This window comes from Octodon degus, unplaced genomic scaffold (genome assembly GCF_000260255.1).
Source record: "Octodon degus isolate 3935 unplaced genomic scaffold, OctDeg1.0 scaffold00255, whole genome shotgun sequence".
NCBI classification, from domain to species: Eukaryota; Metazoa; Chordata; class Mammalia; order Rodentia; family Octodontidae; genus Octodon; species Octodon degus.
The window spans coordinates 1700655-1723022 of NW_004524831.1; the positions used below are offsets into that span (position 1 = coordinate 1700655).

Sequence of the window (22368 nt, forward strand, 5' to 3'; positions counted from 1 at the left end):
TTGCCCGAGGGGATGGGAGAGGGTCCGGCCCACGCTGCGCCTGGGCTGGGACTGGTCCCGCCGGCGCAGGGTAGCAGGAAACTCTCCCGCACACTCACCGGACCTGGGCTAGGACTGGGTCCACATGTGAATTCTTGTGTAAGGAATATCTATTGGTTTTCTCTTGCAACGATATAGAAAATGGAGAAAGTCTGCTCAGGTACTTGACATTAGTTCCTAGGACAGCGGATAAACATGGAAAGCAGGAGTGTGGGTCCCAAGTCTCTATCTCACTTTACCATCTTGCCACGGAGCCCCTCTGCACCTGGCCAGACCCACTGACCTTCCCCACCATCATGTGCTGCAGCTGTGGGAGCCCTCAAGAGAGGCTTAGTAGGTGGAGACACCTGATGTTGGATGTTCAACCTTTTAGACTTGGAGTTGAATAAACTTTTTTCTTTCTTAATTGATTGCCTCTTGCATTTTGCTATAGCAACACACATTTTGCTAAGGTTTTAGAACAAGAAACAAATAATAGTAACATATTAATGTCCTGTCTATAACTCTGGTTGTATGTTTGTATGTTTTTTCTTTAAATGTATTTGGTACAGGGTTTCACTAAGCTGGTCAGATTCAGTGATATTCCTGTTTTCAGCCTCCCCAGTGCTGGGATTACAGACATGTACTACCACACCCAGTCTCGGTGGCCAGCTCAGCATGCCCAGGGGTGGGGCCGGCATGGCATGTGGTGCCCCGGGATTGAATGCTGGTCCCTGCATTTGCCTAAGCAGGCATTTAGCCTGCTGAGCTATCTCGCCAGCCCTAGATGTTTGTATTTTGAAGTACTTTCTTTTACTAATTTTTTGGATTGTTCTTGGTTTGAAGTAGCTCATCAGCTAATTTTTTTTTTTAACCTGTGCGTGATGAAACAGAAGTCCCTTGATAAAACTTCATTCTGGACCTTTAATTGTCTTTAATCAGAATGAGTAGTTGCAGTTCTATATTGAAGTTAATTTCCAAACTATGTCAATAACCTGTCTTCCTGAAAATTCTATCTTTGCTCCCTTTTTCAAAGGGCTGCTGAGTTTCCTTTTTACTCAGATTATATCATTCCATCTGACACTTGAACATTCTTCTTTTTTTTTTATTCAAAGGCATGAAGAATCAAAATCAGTCTGGGGTCAAGTGAAATTCTGTATTTCCAGAGAAAATTTTCTGTGGTCTCAAATTATCCCTTCTTTTAAAAATAACTTGTCTAATGCATTTGACCATAAATACTTGAAGCAGAAATAAAAGTTTTTACTGTTTCACTAGGCATAATGCTAACTGATACCACTTATATTTTTACCTTTTGATTTCAGTATATCCTGGTTAATAGAAAAAGAAGGCAGCTTTGTACTCTGGGTGGCAGTGATGGGCACAGGCCTGGGCTCCTGGGATGCAGACATTGCTTGCAGGACCCGATGCTGAGCGGTTCCTGTGTCAGCAGTGCCCCATTGTCTGTGGCAGACCTGAGGAGCTGCAGGCAGAAGAGTCCCTTCCAGACACTGCGCTGAGTGTGTCTCAGTTCAGGATTGCCTGGTGCTTTCACATGTTTACACAGAGATTGGTGGGAAAGCACCACGGGATTGAGCCTCTTCCTCCTCACATTAAGGTAGAGGCACTGGTTGAAACATCACTTGCTCTGATGCTTCTGAACTTGACCACTGGCAAGGCTGTATGTGCCAGGGTTCTCCCCTCTCACACTCCGCTGCTGTCCGCTGTATTGTGGAAACCTGCTATACATGGAAAGGCAGAGGCTACATGATCCTGTTTCCATGGAGAACAGAATGATGACGCACAGGGAAGGAGAGAGTACAATAGTAGATGTCACGGATTTGTTGGGAGGGGAAACAGGGTGTCAATCACTCGGGGAGGAGTGCTTCCTAAATTTTTATGTCACAATAGATAGTGTACAGCAGGGTGTTCTGGGGGGTAATACGTGCATGATTGACTTTGATAGTCATAATGATTTGAAAACTACTATGCAGGTTTTCTTATATCTAAATGCATCACATTGCCTAAATTAAATATCTAGTATTTGAAAATAATTGTATGTCATTAAAATACTTCAGATATGTGTGCAGCATGTGCATCAATAATAGGTGACTGGTGGAGAAATCTTTAACATGTAGATTATACAGAAAAAAAATTGATTACACATAATAGATGTGTAGATGATAGATAAATGCATGGATCAGAACTGGAATATAGACGAAAGCAATTACATGAATAATTCTTAAATTATTCATATTTGCATTGATGATAGATGATGAATATTTGGTAGATAAATAAAGTATAATGAAGCTTAGTTGGATGGATGGATAGATAGATAACTGTACACAAAGGTCATTGGCCTGATTTAACACGCAATAATGAATTTTGTTCATAATTTTACAACTGTGAATGACTAATTGCTTCTGCAGGTGGACATCAAGAGATGTGCCATAATGATTTGAAATTTTAGGGAACCTTGCAACCCCAATTCCATATGATTTCAAGCTTCTGAATTATTTTAGATCATGTTAGAGTCACAGTCAGGGTCTAGCTTAGCTTTGTCCTCAGGGACACAAACATAGCTGATCTCCTGCTTCCTGTGGGCACAGACCTTGGCTATCTCTTTGATCTCAAATCTTTGATGCATTCTCTGTTCGCTGGATCCATGCTCAGGCCACCCACTGTCCCCAAGTCAATGTGTACTATATAGAGCCAGCTTACCCTAAACACTTGCAAAATCAGATTGGTTGTGATGTCCAAATCTTATTGACAGTAAGACAAATATAGCAAAATCATTTTGCAACGTGAATACAAGCTAGGTTTAAGACTCGATCACAGTCTCTGAAACTCAGTAGACATTACAAGTAGTTCCACAAAAATTACTTTTTGTGTGTGCTCTGTGACTGTAATGTGTATGACAGCACTGGCGGTCCGTAACAACTGTGCGACAGGAGAAACTCTACTACAGAAGAATCCACACAAACTATCGATGCCTTGGCACTGCCCAACATCCTCAGGGTGGAGAGCCAAGTAACTCCAATAGCATGTGCGCATCTACATCAATATGTAGAACGTTGTCCATCTACTCAGAGTTAATGTGTTTGCCTAAACGAGAATTAGGAGGAGCTCTTCAAAATCAGATACCCTAGAGACATAGCTGAAGGGGGATAGCAGACCTGCACTCAGCAAGGCAATGATTTTCATGATTAAATGCTTGCACCTAAAACCTAAGGAGACTATATAGTCAGTTGGGTTATATTCTATATTTTCATCGAATAACATTTATTTTGCAACACATTGCAATATAGATTTGGAAAAAGAAGGTTGACTCCAAGAACCACAATACTGTGTGAGATGTAAAAGACCCTTAAAATGTTTGTGCCATGGGCCCCTGTTGCAGATTTTAGTTTACTGGAGAGAAAAACCTTTCAACTTTTCTCTAAATTTACTGGGCAGTTGGTTCCTAACATCTATGTGTAGTGTGCGCCCCCTGCTGGTGAAGAGTGCCACTGCAGGGAGGTTTGTGTCCAGCCTCACACTGGCAGGAAATCTCTGTGCGCCTTGCACAGTAATATGTGGCTGTGTCCTCCACAGTGACCGAGTTCAGCTGCAGAGAGAACTGGTTCTTGTCTGTGTCTCTGGAGATGGAGATGCGGCTCTTGAAGGACGGGCTGTAGTAAGTGCTACCACCGGAGCTTATGTACCCCATCCACTCAGGTTCTTTCCTGGGGGCTGACGGATCCAGTGCCAGTAGTAACCACTTGTGATGGAGTATCCAGAGACGGTGCAGGTGAGGGACAGCGGCTGTGAGGGTTTCACCAGGCCAGGTCCAGACTCCTGCAGCTGCACCTGGGACAGGACACCTGGAAATAAGGAGGAACTTTCCATCATTCTTGAGTCTTCATTCTCTTCCCACGGACCCATATCTGACAATAAGGATACTCACCATGGGGCCCTGTCACCAGACACAGGAGAAGACCCACCAGTTTCATGTTCTAGACCACACCTTTGACTTCTCCAGATCTTAGCTGTGACAAGGGAAGGAGCTATGAGCATAGACAGCACAGGAGGGAATTTTTATCTAGATTTAGAAGAAATTTGCATGTGGGCGGTCCCTTTATAGTAGGTGAGACAGAATCCAGGGTGATTCCGGTCCTCACGCCTCTGACAGGAATCTTTTCCTGCATCAAATGGTGTTTAAGTTTCTCAACAGTGGGAAGCTGCCTTCATTGGAATGGTGGAGGCGGGGCAATGACGACCCCACCTTCTGACCCTAGATCACCTTTCTCCAGTCTCACTCCTACATGGGCTCAGGGGCTGCTGACTCAGAAATATATGAGCACAGCTCCCTGTACGGGTCCCCGATGTCTGTCCTCTGGATCTCTCCAGGCTGCTTGAGAGCTTGCTTCAGCTTGGTTATTATTGTCAGGTGACGTCCACCCGCCTCCTGCTCTGAGACATCCTCAGATCCAAGTCCCACCTGACCAGATCTAGCACAAAGTGGAAGTAAGGATGTGTTTGCCTTACAGAAAGTTTTTTTTCTTTTTTCAAGACAGTACAAATTAGAAAGAAAACAAAAAATCACAAGTGATACAGAATTTCACTTAACAAAGTAATATGAATTTCACAGTGTTTGTTGTAATACACAGTGTTGTCCTCCAACCAGTTAGTCACATAGAAATGATCCAAAAATTCACTAAACAAACTAATAAGAATTCTACAATGGTTGGTGTATTCAATGATATTATCTTCAAATTAGTTATTTAGGTTACCAGATATAAATGAACAAAATTGTTTAAAAAACAAAAAATGTTATGAGAAATTAAAAAGATGGATATTGTATAGTTTCACTGATTTGATTATGTTTCAAGTAAGGAATGAAAGTGGTCCCCAAGAAAACTTGCTTTTTTTTTTGTTTGTTTGATATTGTGGTTGCTGTTAACTTTTATTCCCAGAACACAGAGGTATAAGCAATACTTAGAAAATAAAATATTTTGCACCAAAATAAAAAGAAATAGCAGGAGTAGAGAAATGGATGGTCAGTGCCTGACGAGCTCTATTATATGCCAGACGAGCTCTATTATATGCCAGGTACTGTGTCACCTGCATTATATAGATTTAATAACTTTAATAAACACAATTCACTATACTAAGTGCTTTACACATTTACTACAATGAAGCTAGAGACACATAACATTATTGGCAGAGTTAAGATTTGAACCTCTATTCCCTTCTTTCTTGTAACCTCTTCTCACAGAAGAGATGATGGTCTTATTTTTTTCCCCCTCTTCCTTCTGTGCCAATCAGGTAGAGATGGCACAAGTGCAAACTGTAGGCATATGAGTGTCACAAAGGTTGGGCAGACATTTCGTGAGAACTTTTATAAGTGCATGATGGGGTAGATTTAGATACAATAAAATGGTACTACTGAAGTGGGAGTCCTGGGAAAACAGCGCCCTCTATTGCTCAGATAAGGAAGCTGACGGTATAAAAGGTTAAACAATTCACCTGAGCCCACACAGCGTGCTACAGAGTGGGAGCAAACACGCTTTATATTGCAGGAGCCTCCTCCCAGGAAAGGTGTCAGAACTGTTCTTTCAATATTAAATAATGCAATAATGAAGGCCATCTGTTGAAAAAGACAGAGGAGCTTAATATATAAAAGGTATTTGATACACCAAAAGCTCTCCAGATTCTTATCTTTGGATCATGAAGTTTGTCTATCACAGATTCTGATGAGTCTGGACAAATTCTAGGGGCCTCAGATCGTGCGTGTGAAATGCATATGTTCGTGTTTACTGGGTGATGACTCAGCTGAATGACTGTGAAGACACAGAACCACACATCAGTGCAGGCTGGTACACCCTGTGCAGGGAGGGGCCTACAGGCCACAGAGGGAGCCTTCTGGGATGATGTGGCTCCTGGAAGGGCACTCCTGTGGGTCCCAAGCAGCTTCTCAGTAGCAGCATCCTACAGAAGTCTTCCATTACCTAGTTGAACATGTCTGTGCTCACCCAAAGAAAAAGACCGGGGACTATCCCAAGGGTATGAGAGCAAACTGGGGGAGCTGAGTTCAGGCTTTGTCTTGGCTGGAAGTTGACAGCACTGTCTGGGTCAGGTCTCCAGTACTTAGCCGCTGCGTTTGGGCTGCTTCCTACTGGATCCCTTGGTCTGTCGTCTCTCTTCCTAACATTTCTGCACACAGTGGCCAGGAATTGAATGTCACTTTGTTTTTTTTTGGGGGGGGTTTCAAAGTTTTATTGATAAACAGATAGCAATGAGACAGTTTCAAATCAAATCGGAAGTACAGTTTCAACAAATAATACACTGCATATATTCTTCTTAGTGGTTAATTGCTGTACAAGATGAGGACTTGTGATCCTATTTACAAACACCATTAGAACAAATCATTCTATTCATTAAGAAAATGCAACTGTATATCTATCCTAACCACTTTGAATACACAGATACAAAATGGACATTCATCTGTGTACCCCATTTTTTCTAAGTTCTGTTATTGAATATTATAGGTGTGTAAACTCAGCAAAATATTCTAAAAGAGTCCAGTAGCCCATAATAGCATAGGGTCTTCTGTTTAACTGGCAATGTCAGAAATTATTGACCTGAGTCCACCACAGCTCAACATAACAGCATGGCTTTATTTTCTATATTTCGTCTTCATACTTTTCTACTGGATGGTTAAGACCAAGGTAAAGCAGGACCTATGCAACAAGAGTTGTAGCTTTTGGGTCTGAGAAGGTCAGTGAAATCCCCTCAGGATTTATCTGGAGATCCTGTACCTCAGATTGTAGAACCTTTGTCAGTGTCAGCCATGTGGATGAGTCACGGCCATTGCTTGGCCAATGTACTGTCTGTGAAAGCCTGAAAGAGTGTCTTCTCCCCATGTGACTCTCCTTAGGCACACTCTATGTCATCGATCACTTTCCTCTTTGGCCCCATAATCTTCTTGATCAGAAAATTTGGGACACTACTGAGGTACGTGACATTACAGTACAAGTTCTCATATGTCCTGAGTCTTAATTGACCTTAGAAGGCTAGGGCCAAAATGTTGGCTTTCCTTGTAGCCCTCCTTTTTCTCTAATTTTGGTCTGCAAACTTAGGTTGTTAACCATCCAGAAGACAAGCTTATTGTTATTATCAAATGATTTAGGCTATAAAGCTTAACCTTACTATCTCACTGCATTTCAAACATCTTAGGCATATGAATGTCACTTTGATTTAAATATCCCCTAGATTTTTACTGGCTAAAGAAAAACAAACAAGCAAACAAACCTCTAAGTGTATATACAGGCTTACTAGGACTTCCATAACAAAATACCACAGACTAGATGGCTTCAACATCATAAACCTCTTTTGTCACAAATTTAGAGGCTGAACGCTGGCCAGATACCTCAGTGGATTAAAGTGCCTGCAAGCAGGTGCAGACCCTTCCCTAAAATATATTTTTTAAAAAAGAAAATCCTAAGCATGTTTGCACATATATCTTCAAATTATTAACTAAAAAAAAAAAAGAGTCTAGTGAGGACATTCTTCTAGGATACAAACTTCTATCTTTTTACTATGTACTGAGAAGGAAGATGAAAGAGACAGAGGGACAGATGATGGGGTGGGGGAGGGATAAAAGGAGGGAAGAGAGAGAAAGAGAGAGAGAGAGGCAGAGACAGAGAGAATGAATTCAAAAGAATGAATTCATGAAGACTCTACTCTTATGATCTAGTCACTACTAGAAAGTGCTACCTCCTACCACTGTCACCATTGAAGACTAGGAATTCCACATAAATTTTGGGAAGCAGAAACATTCAGTCTGTTATATGACTTTCTCTAGAGACTGCTCTGTCCCCAAGGAACTTAGCAAATATATGATATGAGCAAGTTATTCCACATGAGCTGCAATGTTTTCTCTCTTAAACATAATAAAATTAACAATGTAATGTTGTCTATCTCAGATTGTTGCGAGGATCCAGCAAGTTAAAACATGAAATCATGTTCCACCACAGCAACCATTGAAGAAAAGTAGCCCTGGCCCTTCATTATCCCATGGCCTTGGGCCTCAAAAAGGGCCACAAGGTGACTAAGAATGTGAGCAAACCGAGGTACAGCTGTCGTCACAGATGCCTCACCAAACACACCAAGTTCATGTGGGACATGATCCGGGAAGTGTGTGGCTTCACGCCCTAGGAGTGGCATGCCATGGAGCTGCTCAAGGCCTTCAAGGACAAGTGCACCCTCAAGTTCATCAGGAAAAGGGTGGGGACACACATCTGCGCCAAGAGGAAGCATGAGGAGCTGAGCAACATGCTGGCCGCCATCAGAAAGGCAGCTGCCAAGAAGGACTGAGCCCCTCTGGAATAAAGCTGTGCAGAAAACAAACAAACAAACAAACAAACATGAGCTAGAGAAAGGTGCTAGTAATTAATGTTCTTTTTTGCCATATCTCCTATGAGGCAATGGGATCTTTGGCTTTTTTAATACCTGGGACAAAGCGGTCAGTTGCAAAATAAACATTAACTGACACATCAGACACATCAAGAATGAACCTTCCAAACCATCTCCCAACGCATTTGCTTCACAGGTGAATTTACAGAGGTTTTCCTCCTGTGCCCTTTCATTACATGCTTTGAGGCACGATTGGAACATGAACCCAGATAAACTCCATCACACCTAGGTTTTTCTAGTGATGATGAAGATAAAAGTCTCTTGTCCTGTGAAGACATCATTATGTTAATTTTTCTACATTTGAAAAAAAATCTTTCCACACTTAGTAGATAAGAATAAACAGGAAATGATTTTCAGTGACCATAGAGGCTGGAACAATTCCCAGAAACAACTCCAGGGGACTAATTTGAATTTTTACTTGAGTCATGGTTCTAAGATCACTATTTGAAAACGACATTTTCACAATCGTGACTGAACACAGAATAGCAGGGAAGGAAAAATGAGAAAACCCATAAATTATTTCAGTTTTCAGGCACATTCAGGTAGCTGTAGTTATGAAGGAGCAATGGGGAGGATCAGGCTTCATCTCAGGTAGGGTCATAAACTCAAAGATGTCCATGTCCTGGATGGGAAGGAACAGAGGGACCTGAGACATCACATCAGCAATGTGAACTTGCAGTCCTTAAACACAGGAGACAGCCGTGATGAGGCTGGGGCAGGTGAGGTGTAGAGCAGAGGAGGAGGTGCAGGTGCATTTGGCTTCCTGTTATGAGTGTGAGTGTGAGGCCTTTGGAAACATCTGAGAAGTGGGGGTGTAAGTGTGACAATGTCAGATCAGCTGTGTCTTCAGGAACCATGTGTGTGTACACAAGTGATAGTGTGCTGTTCAATAAGTACATGAGCACATAAAACAGTAATCATAATGCTGACATTACTAAGTATAGGCATATCTATTTTTTAAAAAAAAATTATGTCACTAAAAAGCTTGGATTCATAGTGATGCTCCTGTTTCTGCCTCCAGCGCTGAAATTACAGTCACGCACCACCACGCCTGGTCCTAGTGACGGGCTCCCTTCTCAGGGTGGGGCCCGCCAGGCATGTGAAACCAGGAATTGAATCCAGGTCCTTGAACTTTCCTAGGCAGCCACTTTGACCACTGAGCTCTCTCCACAGCCCAAGGTACATCTGTGATTAGGAAAATTTACAAATATGTATGTGACTTAAATACAGAATTAACTGAGAAATAATAAAATGTATAAAGGCAAAATGGGAATTTGTTTAGGATAAAACACAGAAACAGTATGAAAATAGATGAGTATGTCTTATGAATTTACTGATAGAATAAAAGCTGAGAGACAGAAAGGAAACAGGTGCTGAAGAGAGAGAGAGAGAGGGAGAGAGAGGAAGAAGGACAGACACAGGCAGATAGACATAAAGACAGTCACAGATTAATGGAGATTCAGATGAGAATGATTTTGCAGCATTTTATAAATTTTTCAATTACTAAAGTGCAAAAGGAAAGTAGAGGCCCAAGTCCCGCTGAACCCCTTGAATAGCAGAGCAGAGCAAGACCCCTGGATGCTGCACTGAATGCAGTCTGGCCACCCTTTTCTTTTCTTTTCTTTTCTTTTTTTTAATTTTACTGAGAAACAAATAGCAATGAGACAGTTTTAAAACCGATTAGGACAGTTTCAATAATTAATACATTGTATATTGTTGTCTTCCTAGTGATTATTCATAGACAAGATGCAGACATAATATCCTGTCCAAACACTTAGTACAAATCTTTCTTCTCATTGGATTAAGAGAATGCAGCTGTATATCTATCCTATTTTGTATATACAGATACAAAATGGTCCTTCATTTGTATCCCTTTTTTTGTTTAGTTTTGACAGATACAGGTATTCCATTGCCATTTAAGTATTGTAGGTATGTGAATTCAGGAAAATAATCCAATATAGTCCAGTAGGCCATAACAGTAGTGGGTTATCTGCAGGACTGGAAATGTCAGGTGCTGACTTGAGCCCTTTACAGCTCAGAATATTAATATGGCTTCACTTTTTATACCTCGTTTTTATACTTTTCTGCTGGGTGGTTAAGACCAAGATAAAGCAAGACCTATATTACAAGAAATGTAACTTTTGTATCTGACAAGGTCATTCAAATCCCCTCAGGATTTATCCTGAAACCCTGTACCGCAATTTGTAGATCCTTTATCAGTGTCAGCCATGTGGCTGAGTCACAGCCATTGCTTGACCAATGTGCTCTCCGTGAAAGCCTGAGAGAATGTTTTCTCTCCATGTGACTCTCCTTAGGCACACTCTCCATCGTCGATCACTTTGGCCACCCTTTTTCCTCCTCCCTGAGCTCAGGACTCCACATGGCTGGGGCGGAGCCTGGGGACTAGGTCTCCCAAGGTGGCCTAGAGGAAGACAGAGCTGTGTATGCTCAGACCCATAGAGAGGGCTGTGAAGGATTTAATTCCTTAATCTGAAGCATTTATTTCTGCCTGACACTGTTTCTTCTCACTGACATTAAATTAGCAGCAGATCCACTTTAGGTGATGAGGATATGCCACTGAAAAGAAACCTAACTTCACAAAATGCACATGTTACTTTCAGATGGTGCAGGTCATGTTTACCCATCAAGCGAAATCCATGTACAGGAAGTGAAAGGAGTCGGGACTTCAAAATGTGCATTGTCTGCAAGTGCAACAGACAGTGTTTACTGGAACTTGGATGCTTCCTTGCAGCTCATGCATTGCAGGGCATACTCCTGTCCCATGGTGTTAACACAGAAGGAAACCCCAGAGGCCAACAGCAAGCCCTCACTCCACTGTTTCCTTCTCTGCACCTGCTGCTGGTGCCCTGCCTGGTTCTCCAAGAACAGCAGCATCCTCTTCTGGCCATAGTCGCCCCTGCAGGGAGGTTTGTGTCTGGCCCCACATGGATGTCCTCTCACCAAGTCTCTCACACAGTAATTCATGGTCGTGTCCTCCAGTATCAGCCTGCTCATTTGCAGACACAGTGAGTTCTTAGGGTGGTCTTTAGAGATGATGACTTGAACAAACTGTGAGGCGCACACATACTGCTGCTGATGTATGAGATCTACTCCAGCCCCTTGTCTAGAGCTGGCTGATCCAGTGCATCTCGTCCTTACTGAAAGAGATATCTGACAGCACAGAAGAGTCCCAGGAACACCCCAAGCTGCCCCAAACCTTCCCCAGACTCCACCACCTGCACCTCAGCCTGGACACCTGCTAACACGGTGACATCCAGCTGAGGAAACTGTCACTTCTCCCCACTATTCATCTAAGTTATGTCCACTGAGGTGCTCAGCATCTTTAGTTCTAAAAAATCTTACATTTCAAAATTCCAAACAGGAAACCCAGCTCAGCTGAAGCTTTTGGCGATCTATCTGTATTCAGCCTGAACACTAAGTAAGACCACCTAGGCATCTAAGGTTGGATTCCTTCCTGTAGCTAATGGGTCGGGGCTGGGCTGGTTTTCTTCAGCAGAGGGAGGCCCTTTGTGCCTTAGCTCCTGCTATGTAGAAAGCCTTGGGGACTGATGTCTCAGACAGGGCATCACATACAGCATTCATGAGGGTACTCAGGAAGTTTGGCAACAATGGTAACATTCAGAAAAAAATGATACCAAATTATGTGATAGAGTCTTGACCTTTATGTATCACTTGATATTCATGTATACAGATGATGGATTCATTATTGATGTTGCTTTCTTTCTCATCATGTAAAAGGAAGACAGTGTCATAAACTGTAGTATTATCTACATAGGATCCAATATCATATAATATATACCCATTGTCTGGCCTGCAGTCTATGTTGGGAACAGCTTCTGATCCGGCTCCTAGACAGAGAGGGACCCACCTGGGGATGTTTCTAGTCCCCTCTTCCAGCAGGGAGAATGTGTGTGATTGTGTTACATTCTGCTGTTTGCTGAAAGGAAACAACTGGTGTTGGCATTGGTGACTTTTAGTGGCTCCTTTTCAATTGTCATTGTCTAACTCTTCTTACATTTTCATATATTGTTTATTTGTAAAAGCTTCACCACATATAAGATATAAACTATCCACATGTAAGATGTGCACCTGAGAAGTATTAACAGAGATGGACACTCACACAGCCACACACAGTCAAAGCAGGCAAGACACCTGTCATCCTGCAGCGTGGCCTGTGGCTCCTCTGCAACCCTCCCGCCTGCTGCTTCCCTCCTGCATCCAATCACCAGGCTGCTCATGACCATCCCCATACTGATTCACATTCACTTTTCTTTGAATGGCTCCTCCTGCATCATCGCTGTGCAAGTGAACTAGTAAAATCATTTTAAAATCAGCAAGGATACTTCTCAAAGAATTAAAATTCCACATAACCCAGCTATTCCCATTCTACTCATCTTTGCCAAAGACCTAAAGCCATCCTATAGCATTATATGTATGCCAGTGTGCATAGCAACACAAATAGTGATAGCTCAATCCTGGGAGCAGTCAGCGTACCCTCAGTGTATGAAAGAATAAAGAAAATGTGGTACTTGTACATAATGGACTACCACGGGGCTATAAAGAAAGATACATTCTAAAAAGAAGGAAAGGTAAATCCTATACAAACAGTCCAGTCAAAGTGTTAGACTTCTTTTTTCAAACATTTATTATTATTATTAATTATTATTATTATTATTATTATTGTGTGTGTGTGTGTGTGTCCAGCTCAGCTCACCAGGGGGCAGGGCTGGCTGGCATGTGGTGCTGGGGGGTTGAACCACGATCCCTGTGCTTTGCCACGCTTGTTCCAAGTAGGTGCTTTAGACCACTGAGCCATCTCACCAGCCCCGAAGTGTTAGACTTCTGATGTAGCAACAGACATATGAAACTGGAGTACCTGCAGATAGGTATGATATGGAGAAGAAATTCTGGATTCCGACAAGATTCCGCCTCTCACCTTCCACTACATCTTTTCTTGAGGGAGACCCTGTGCTCTCTGTGTGAGCCAAGTGCTGGCTGCTGTCCTGCTTGCCCCTGCAGGGAGCTTGAGTCTGGGCTTGCAGTGATGTCCCCTCACTCTGTCTCTTCAATGGTAATAGTAATGTAATGGGAATGGGAACGGTAATGTCTCTTCATCTTTCAAGCATATGTTCCAGAGTGTGACATATCTTGGTTTATAATCTATGTGTCTTAATTTTCACATAATAATTATATATTTCATACATAATTTTAATTATGGATAAGTGAGATATATTTTGAAACAAATACTTAATGTGTGGAATATTGCTATAATCAGGTCAAAATAAGTAGTGAAGCAGTGTCGTGGTTAGTGTTTATTTAAGGGGAACAATACTATAAGGGATACATTTTGTAAGATTATTTTAGAATGAATCACCCAAAGAATCATATACAAAGAGTGCAGAAAATCTGTCCACACACTAAAGGTAAACCCCAGAGCTCCCCCAACAAATACCACAGCCATCCTCAGCATCAGTAAGGTCCCAAGATCCTCCTCCAGTGAGAACAGCCACATTCACCAGGAAAGCCAGCAGGACCAGGTCTTCCAGCAGAATAGCCCCAGAGAACCAGCAGCTCCCAGCAGCTTCTCCAAACAGCTGCCCTACCCTCCTCTCCAGCTATTCCTCTAGCTCTGCTTCTCACACTGTTAGCAACAATCCTCAGGTGGGTCTCATAACAGTCAGCACCACGTTAGGTCAATTCAGCTTCCCGTAACATGTTGACCAACATTTGTTAATCCACATGAGCAGTACCCATGAATTCTCTGGGAGTTCTCTATAAATTGCCTTCCTGTATGTCACCTATTTCTAAACTGAAACATTTTACATGAATGAGAGAATCTTTCCTTATAGATATTAGTAGAGACCCTGGTGGTGATCATCATGATGACTGGATATTCTAAAACACACAAGTTCTGGAAAGTCAGAGTTCTTCACAGTATATGCAAGAGGTCGTTGCCCTCCCACTTGTTTTCAGATGAAGATGAAGAAACTGACATGCATGTGTGTTCTTACTGATGAGCAACAGAACCCTTACATTCTTTGCTGTTTGAAGTTTGGTTACCTCAGATGGGAACTGGAGAGTTTGCACTGTTTCTCTCCTCAGTTTATAGCATACCAAGACAGAAAGGAAACCTCAGAGGCAGGCAGGAAGGCAGCTCCCCCGCTCCTTCTTCTTTAATTTTTTTTTTATTTTTTCTTATTTTTATTTATTGAGAGAGAGAGAGAGAGAGAGAGAGAGAGAGAGGTGTGTGTGTGTGTGTGTGTGGCCAGCTCAGCCCACCAGGGGGCGGGGCTGGCTGGCATGTGGTGCTGGGGGATTGAACCGCGGTCCCTGATGCCTTGCCAAGCTTGTTCCAAGTAGGTGCTTCAGACCACTGAGCCATCTCTCCAGCCCCATAAATATTCCTTTTTTTTTTTTTTTTTTTGGTGGAACCGGGGATTGAACTCAGGCCCTTGCGCTTGCCAGGGAAGCACTTATTCCACTGAGCCATCTCCCCGGCCCCATTTTTTTTTTTCTCCTCGAATGCCTTCAGGGCACTTTTGGCTGGCTGGAGGGTTGTGGGGATCGAACTAGAATAAGCTGAGGCTGACAGCTTTGCGGAAGCAGCCACTTAAAGAACTGAGCTAGAGCCAGGGCCCCCCCCCCCCCCCCCGCTCCTTCTTAACACTTGTTCCTTGGGCCCCTTCTGGTTCTCTGCTCACCCCCAGGGCCCTCTGCTCCTGCAGAGCTTTCTCTTCTAGTCCCCAGTACCCTCTACCCACTGGAGGCATTGTCTTGGTTACTTTTTCTCATTGCAGAGACAAAATACTCCAAGCTCCAAGTCAAGAAAAGGGAGGTTTATTTGCCTCACAGTGTCTGGAGATTTCAAGATTTCAGTCCATATCCAGCTGGTTTCGAGGCAGGGGGCAGGTAGGCGTAAACAGTTCAAGGTGGCAGAAGACAGCAACAGCTGCAAGAGCACAAGGGGGTAGGGAGGGAAGCCTGCTTTCTTTCTTATATTAAAACCATGCTTACACCTCAGGGTGGGTCCTTCACACCCACACCATCTCCCTGCCCTCCTCTTGCACAGACTCAGGATGTTTACAAAGTGAGGACCTTAGCCCCCTGCTGAGTCACTTAGTGAGTGGTCCCAAGTTTCTGACCTTGACAGGATGTATCAACCATAGCATTCCAACCCTTGTCCAAGCTGCTTGGCAACTAGATACATTTCCTAAAACCAGTTTCCATATGCAAACACATGCTTACTCTTAACATTTCACAACTTGAACCTTGGCAGGTTTAACAATCTTTAAGATCCAGTATTAATCTATCAAGGTTGTATTACCTTAGTACCAAAACATGTTGTCCCTGGTTCCATGAAGACTTTTGCACATCTTTAAGCTTTGCCAATGTCCTCACCGGTTCAGCACTGGTGAGAAGTGCAAGACCCCACTCTCCCCCAGACAGAAGGCAAACTCTTATCTGCGAGTCCCAGTACAAATGAAAACAAAGTTAAATTCTTCCAACATTCAAAGGCACAGAGATACACATTTTTAATGCAAAAGTTACAATCAGGGGAATGAATGCAAAAGAGTAGGACCAAAACAAATGCTGGGCTTTGTGAGGGGCAGTGGGGCCTGGCCAGCAACTTTCACAGATGAACACATTCTCTGGGTTGGGAGGCTCCAGTCCTTTAGGTCCCCTTTGTGAAGCCTGGCCAGGAGAGAGCTGAAGGGACGTGGGTCATTCCAGGCATCTTCTCACCACCACACTGATGAGGCTGCAGTGCCTCAGGTGCCTTGAGCTGGAGGACGCCTACTTCATTACCAGCCTGCACCTCCACTCAGGAGCCTGTCCTGACTCCCTGATAGCAGATGCACTTTGTTCTGTGCATGAAGTGGGCAGAACGTGAGGACACAGGCAGTCTGTACTGCCCGTCTGTCCCTGCTCTGTGGGTAGGGGCGGTCCATGGGAGCTCACCCTTTCTGTGAATCACTGAGGGTGAGTGGAGAGGAGCTTTGTACCTGGGTGAGCTCAGCTCCTGTGTTCTTGGTGGCAGCTGTGTGAACAACCTGCCGGGCTCCCGGGGCCATCACAGATTTTACAAGAACTGAGGAGGATGCGGGGTGACCCCAGCAGGTCCTGGCTCCTGTGCTCAGAGTTGGCCCTTTACAATATGGCTTGCAGAACTGGTGGGCCTAAGTTCTAGGTTTTGGAGAGAGAGTTTTTAAATTCTGCTGTGCTTTCATTACTAATCATATCTCTGTTTAGATATTTTTTTGTTCCTATTTGGCAGATTATGAGTTTTCAGGAACTCATCAATTTCTGTAGGCTTATGTTTAGTCATAGTTGCAGAAAATGATCTAAAACTGCTGGATCACATGGTATTTCTCTCTGAAGTCTCATGAGGAAACTCTCTACAGATTGTCATAATATAATAACATTTTTGTCTGCAATGATTTATTGGTCTTCCACCAATGAGCTTCTGTTTTATTTCTTCAACATACTTTATAAGTTTTGCTATTATTAGTTTTGTTAAATGTCATTGCAACAGATGTCATGGCATTATTTGTTGAAATGAACATGATTTGTCAACTACAAGCAGTTTTACACTGTCTTAAAAATGAATTGTGCATGTGGTTGTTGGTCTGGTTGTTGCTATGGTAGTGAAGTTAAGGTGTTCACATCTGGTGTGAGAGTCGGTGGTCCTCTGTTTACTCTAAGTCAGGATCATTTTCCTATAAGATGGATTTGATATACTGATACCAAAATTTAAAAAGATGAAGCGCTATGCTGGTTGTGACTTCAGCTCCTGTAATTCCTGACTACTCTTCCCGCTGTCCTGCTCTGTGCGCCATGGATACCACAAGTCTCCTAACTTCTCTCTTGAGAGATCAGGAAATGGTGGCACACTGGGGACTCCAAGGAGACAGGTAAGGAGGGGATTCTGTGACAGTCTGAATGGCACAGTCAGCTCTGGCATCAAACACTTATTACGAAAGCAAATTTTCTCTTGTAATACTAATTATTTTATTTTCTATAAATTTGGAAATAATTAAATATGTGTAATTTAAAATATATTTAAATGTGGAAGAAAGCGTGAATGCCCTGTACAAGAATGAGTGAGAAAATCCTTCATGTGTCACCTTGAGTACGTAGAAGTCACATCTGAGTCTTTTCTGAGCTCTACGAAAAGTACCTGAGCCATAGGACGAAAACCAGAGACCTTGTCTCTCATTCCAAGGGAGCAGATAAAAGACAGATGGAAGAATAAAAACTAAGGAAAAATAGATTACTTAAAAGTAAATTAGATGAGCTTTGAGTTAGACTTTTGTAATTATATATGGGACCAAGTGTATAACATTTATGTTTTTTTTGTTATTTATTTATTTATTTATTTACATTTACATTTTTTTTAAAAAATATTATCCTTTACTGATCCTGGGCTATCATTCTCATGCCTCTATTCTAAATACTAAAATTGGTGGGAAAAAGCTAATAGCACTAAAACGTATTTTTCGGGGCCGGGGAGATGGCTCAGTAGAATAAGCGCTTCCCTGGCAAGTACAAAGGCCTGAGTTCAATCCCCGGTTCACCAAAAAGCAAGCCCAAACAAACGTCTTTTTCATTGGAACAAACTTCAATATTTTAGCTGTGTGCCTTCAGGTAGCAGTCCTGGTGACCAGAGAAGAGTCATTTTTCCCTCAAAAATGACATTTGAACATGTGTGCAGGTGAGAATGTATCTTTTTTTAAAAAAATGTATTTGGTATAGGGCCTCACTGCTCATCTCGGACTCATAGTGATCCTCCTGTTTTCAGCCTCCCCAGCACTGGGTTTACAGGCATGCGCCACCATGCCCAGGTCTCTGTGGCCAGCTCAGTGTCCCCAGAGGGCGGGGCTACCATGGCATGCAGTGCCAGGGATCCATCCTGGGTTCCTGCTTTTGCCTATGCAGGCACTTAATGTGCTGAACTATCTCAGTGACCCCAAAATGTATGTTACTATTAAGTCAAATTTCTATTTCAGGAACATGAAAGAAAAGTACTCACTGGTGCCGTAGTCTCCTGGCATTATGTCATGTCGCATGGACCGGAAGCTTCAGATTCTGAGAGCATATTAGACCGGTCCACCCTCTGCACCTGTCCTGCTCTGACACTGAGCTCAGTGTGTCCTGGGTGCTCCCTGCTGGTACTGAGCATCAGAGAGGGAGGTTTGTGTCTGAGCTGCCCTTCCCACTGTGTCTTGCACAGTAATACACAGCCGTGTCCTCAGTTTTCAGTTTGGTCATCTGAAGATAGAGTGTGCTATGTTTATTAGATGCACTGAAGACTTCAAGGTCTGAAATCTATCTTCAGTTTCATCGAAGTGGTTTTGTCAGTTTTTCAGTGGAATTCTTTATTTCATGGATATCTGTTTGAATGTTTTATGTATCCTAATTCTTTCTTCTACTGGTCAATGTTTCCATCATTTTTCTATCCTCCTCTATTTTTTTTTATCTATGTCTTCTTTATATGTGCTGAGCAATTATTTCAAGATTATTGTCAATTCTTTTTTTGTCATTCCTTTTATGACCTGAGAGATTATTTCTAACATGATTTCTTCTATAGCCTGATTGTTTCTTTATTTCAGTTGCTATCATTTTAGAAATTCCACATGTGTGACTTCAAGTTCTTCTGTACTTGTCTGCTGGAATTGCTCTGGGTGGGCTAGAGTACTGAGTTTGCCTTTTGCTCCTTCACTTTGGCATTTTTGAAGCTCCAAATGAACACTCGGACTCAACAGCAGTGGAACATGGGTCAGTAAAGTCCCAGAGACAGTTGGAGGGCAGGGTAGGACTCACCATGGCTCTCGCCACTGGGTGATGAGAGGGGCAACTGAAGCTCAGCAAAGGTTCTGTGCAGGTGGTGGGCATGGGCCAGAGTCCCCAGGTCTGTGTAGCTGCCTAATGTCTGCATGTGTTCTCAGAAGGTGGCATAGCATGCCAACACATCCACCATGTTGCCATGCCAATTGTGAGTGTGCATCAGACTCTGTGCTGGTCTATGTGTACACGAGAATGATAGCATCATGGTGTATGTAAGTTTGGGGCATTAGATGCATAGCAGGGGATTATCTCATGAAATGGAATGTTTTGATGCATCAGTATACTGATTTCCACACTGGCTGTACATTTCTACCAGAAATGTAGAAGTTTGTCTATGGGCCTAAGTCATCAACATTGTTTCTTTTTTATTTAATATTTTATTTTATTTTATTTTAAATTTATTTGATACAGGGTCTTGCTAAGCAGTGCAGACTTATAGTAATGCTGCTGTCTCAGCCTCCCCAGCACTGGGATTACAGGTGTGGACCACCACGCCCAGTTTCCCGGCAGCATGTCATGCAGTACCAAGGTTCGAACTTGGGTCCTTGCTCTTGGCAGGCAGGCATTTAGAGCACCAAGCTATCTCCCCAGCCCCATTTCTTGTTTTTGAATTGTTGATGATAACATTCCTTCTGGAGTGATATAAAGTCTCAGTATTGTTTTAATTTAAATTTCTCGAATGCTTAACATATTGAATACATTTTCATATCCTTGTTAGCCATTTGAATCTCTGCTGAGAAATGTTGAGATCAGCAAGCAAAAACATGGTAAATACAAGTAGTGCTAATGCCCCATGTTGTTCAAGCCTTTTATTAGGTGAAATCTGCACCCAATGTGTAAATATTAAGCAAAACTTGGAGAAAACCATCATTTTCAGCTGAACCCTGAACACCTACAGGATAAAACAAACCAAAAATAAACAAGTATGCTAACCCTAAACAGACTCGAACTTTCAGAAGAAATAGGTGTCAAAACAGACTAGATTTCCCACAAAACAATAGATTCTAGTGTAGATAAGGAAGACCCTATGTTTTCAATTTTATGAGCAAATTAAACTGTAGTTACATGTCATCAGCCTTCCTGGTCCCCTAACCATTCTGATTTCCCTACTTCTTATCTAATTTAAGAGAGTATACTCTTCTGCCTTGGCCTGGTGTCATCTCCCTTCCAGCTTTGTAAATTGGAGGAGGTCTCAATACATTAAATGGGACTAATATTCAATTTTTTAATCTAATGAATAATTTGTGGTAACTTTGACTCAGGCACATCATTTGATATAGACTGAAATTACCCACATTTGAGAAGAAAATACACTAACCATCTAACATAAGTGGTATTTCTGTTGTAAGAAAAAGAATGTGTTTCTCAGATGCATATGCAAGGGGGCCTGCCAGTTAGCTCGGTTGTTTATGAAAGTGCAGTCAGGTGCAGGATACAGCTGTTCGATTCCCCGGACCCGCCCTTATGGCAGGCTGAGCCAGAAAAAAAAAAAAAAATCCTTCAGATGCATATGCATTGCTCAAGCAACGTAATGAGCAAGAAAGTAGTAAAAGCTGATATAAAAGAGACTATCTGCCTGCAGGTATGGTGAAATTAGGGAAAATATAGGAAAAGCAAATTTTAGGAAGCTAAAAGAGGATTTAAGAAACCGATTCCTTATGCAGCACTACAGTTGTGAAAATTAAGATGTAGTTAACAGATTGTATCTATTGTTTCAAACAGATTTTAATTACACATCATTAAAAAGAAAAACAGGGGCCGGGGAGATGGCTCAGTAGAATAACTGCTTGCCTGGCAAGTGCAAGGACCTGAGTTCAATCCCCGGTTCACCCAAAAAATAAATAAATGAATAGAAAAACAACTTAGAAATAAATATATATATATTATAATGTTAAGGTAATTAACATAAAATATTGCAGAAACATAAGGATGTGCTTCATGGAATCCTGCTCTCTAGAAACACTGAGAGAAAGGCCAGGAATATGGCTCAGTGGTGTAAGCGCCTAGCTGGCAAGCGCAAGATCACTAGTTCAAACTTCAGTACCAAAAAAGAAAAAAAAAAAAAGAGGAAGGAAAGTAGAAACACTGATGGAGGAATAAGAATGCAAAAAACTCATATCATGTACTTTCATTAAAAGAAGTGCTCCTCTTCTCTCTTGGAGCAGGCGGCGGCAGCTTCTTTTGCAACTATGGCCAAGATGTAAGTCTCGGAATCTTCGCAGCAAGAAGAGTTGTTGAAACAGCAGGACGACCTGAAGGTGGAGCTGGCACAGCTGCACGTCGCCAGAGTGACCAGGCGGCGATGTGTCCAAGCTCTCCAAGATCGAATTGTCCGCAAATCCATCGCCCGTGTTCTCACTGTCATCAACCAGAATCAGAAAGCAAACCTCAGGAAATACTACAAGAGCAAGAAGTACAAGGCCCTGGCCCTGTGGCCAAGAAGACAGAAGCCATGCGCCGCTGGCTCAACAAACATGACAAGAAGCAGCCGCGCAAGGAATGGTGGTACCCTCTGCACAAGTTTGCTGTCAAGGCTTGAGAGGCATCACAATAAAACTCAAACTCTGCAAAAAAAAAAAAAAAGTGCTGTGGTAAACATCATTAAGCATTTGGGTTGTGACTTAGAATAGTTCAGAGATTTCATGAAAAGTGTTACAGGGATTGTAGGCCCAAATGCATATTTTAAATCAGACATAAGTAATTAAAATACTACATAGTGATTCCCTGCCTTTGCCTCTTCATGGTCATAAGATTAATGTAATGATTGAGTATAATTGTTTTCTTACCCTGTCAAGACAATGAATGTTCCAGTCTGTTATTCATACATAGGACACTCAAGAAAGAATGGAAATGTACTATGTAAAGTCTAAGAGTACAGAATAAAATCTAATGAATCCCTTTGTGCATGATATATTGTTGAATGCCAGGTGACCATGAATAGAATAGAAAGCCTAAGTGGCTACTCCCTTTTAAGATGACCACCCCAGTCTCAATCCCCCATTTTCATATTAATAACATCGTTCCATTCAA

The 22368-nt window shown here is 42.3% G+C and overlaps 2 pseudogenes; one reads left to right on the forward strand and one right to left on the reverse strand.

Annotated features, from left to right (window-relative positions):
* Nucleotides 1-3478: 3478 nt before the first annotated feature.
* LOC105740980 lies at nucleotides 3479-4053 on the reverse strand (annotated as a pseudogene).
* A 16816-nt stretch (nucleotides 4054-20869) lies between these two features.
* LOC111814017 lies at nucleotides 20870-21877 on the forward strand (annotated as a pseudogene).
* The last annotated feature ends 491 nt before the right edge of the window (nucleotides 21878-22368 follow it).